This window comes from Dipodomys ordii, unplaced genomic scaffold, assembly GCF_000151885.1.
Source record: "Dipodomys ordii isolate 6190 unplaced genomic scaffold, Dord_2.0 Scaffold109, whole genome shotgun sequence".
NCBI lineage: Eukaryota > Metazoa > Chordata > Mammalia > Rodentia > Heteromyidae > Dipodomys > Dipodomys ordii.
This window is the reverse complement of record NW_012267325.1, coordinates 3589800-3591785: the sequence shown is the minus strand read 5'-3', so window position 1 is coordinate 3591785 and position 1986 is coordinate 3589800. Positions and strand designations below refer to the sequence as shown.

Below are 1986 nucleotides of genomic sequence, written 5' to 3'. Positions count from 1 at the left end.
CCCTCCCTCCCTCCCTCTTTCTCTCTTTCTTTCTTTCCTCCTTCCCTCCCTCCCTCCCTTCCCTTCCCTCCCTCCCTCTCTCTTCTCTCTTCTTTCCTGGGTCTTGAACTCAGGGCCTGGGCACTGTCCCTGAGCTTCTTTTCCTCAACCATAGCATTCTACCACTTGAGCCACAGCTCCATTTCTGGATTTTATTTTATTTTTGTGGGATAGGGGGTTAGTTGATTGGCGATAAAAGAATCTCATGGACTTTCCTGCTGGCTTTGAACTGTGACCCTTATATCTCAGCCTCCTGAGTAGCTAGGATTACAGGCATGAGCCAATGGGGCCTGGCTCTCTAACTCTTTTATACTAAAAGTTTAAGAGTTATTTTAAAAAGCCAACATAAGGGAAATAGCAATGAATATTATGACTGTTTAGGAATTATTTTCCTAGTTAAAGAATCAAGTTATACCCTTGGGGTAAAATGTAGTCATGCCTAGAATCTGCCCCCCCTCACTCCCCCCTCCCAACACACAGTTAAGTCTCCCCTTTCCATTCTGGGGAGTTCCTTTCTAAACCAAAAACCTACCTCCAGGTGTTTCTTCTTATACTTAATCACGTATTTTTGACTATTTCCTTTTAGAAGGTATGCTAATTGGATTTGGAAGCAAGTGTTAGTATGTTTGTATTTGTTACTGGCAGTACTGAGGCTTGAACTCAGCACTTTACATTTCGCTAGGTAGAAGCTCTACACCTTGAGTTATGTCTTAGCCCCTTAAGTAAAAGCAAGTGCTCTTGACTGTTAATGATGAAAGATTATATTACATGTTTATAAAAGTTTCTGCAGTAATCGGATTTCTTGGAAATGTAGTGCTGTGCTTCATAGTTTTGGGTAAGATTTTGGATGATCATCAAAATAGGTCATGTTCCAAAGTTTGTTTTTATGTTGGTTACTGGAAACTTAGAATGTATTTTCTCATAGAAATTTTGTGATAAGTGGTGGCAAAGTTCCCAAAACAGCCCATAAACACTCATTTTACTTAAGTGAGCAGTGCATCTTGTATTAATTTTGGCTTACTATTTTTCTCTCAATGCCATCTGATGAGTATCAGTGAGCTCTTGAAGCGCTAGCAATAAGAGTAAAGAAGAGAGGAGGATCTAGACACAGGTGATGGAGCAGCTCTAGTTTTATTTTTTTCTTTTTCTATATATTGTTTATTGTAAAAATACTGTACAGAGGGGTTACAGTTACATGAGTAAGATAATGAGTACATTTCCTATCGGGTATTGTTACATCCTCCTTTGTTTTCCTCTACCATCTTTTCCCTCCCCACCTCCCACACTTCTCCCCCAACAAGTTGAAAAGTTCATTTTCAACATAGTGTCTTGTACATCTCATTGTTACATGGGACAACCTTTATTTCAGCATTTTGTTAATTCCCTTCTCCTTCCCAAATTAGAAAAATGTATATGCAAGATGCAGGGCACCAGAATCAAATACAGTGAAAACGGGTTATACCATGGGGGAAGAACATACAAAAGAAACAAAAAAATCACATAGTACATTAAAAATACATTAAAAACAATAGCAAGAAAGATAAAACCACTTGCGTCCCTATCTTGGAGTTCAGTTCACTTAGCATCATCTTCTATGGTCATATATACATAGGTTTTGACCTTTTCTGCTTGTCCTAGACGTATACTAGTTATTGCAAATAAGAGAAAGCATGGGACCTATGTTTCTTTGGGCCTGGCTTACTTCACTTAGAATAATTTTTTCTGAGTCTTTCCATTTCCTAGCAAATGGGGCGGAGCCATTCTTTCTAATGGAGGCATAGAATTCCATTACACACACACACACACACACACACACACACGCGCGCGCGCGCGCGCGCGCACACACACACACCACATTTTCTTGATCCATTCATCTACTGAGGGGCATCTGGGTTGGTTCCATATCTTAACTATGGAGAATAATGCTGCAATAAACATTGCAATAGT

At 39.6% G+C, this 1986-nt stretch overlaps 1 protein-coding gene across 3 annotated transcripts in view; it reads left to right on the top strand.

Moving 5' to 3' along the window:
• The window catches only part of Stau2 (staufen double-stranded RNA binding protein 2), a 310719-nt gene that overhangs the window by 98801 nt on the left and 209932 nt on the right, over nucleotides 1-1986 (top strand). The window lies entirely within an intron of this gene.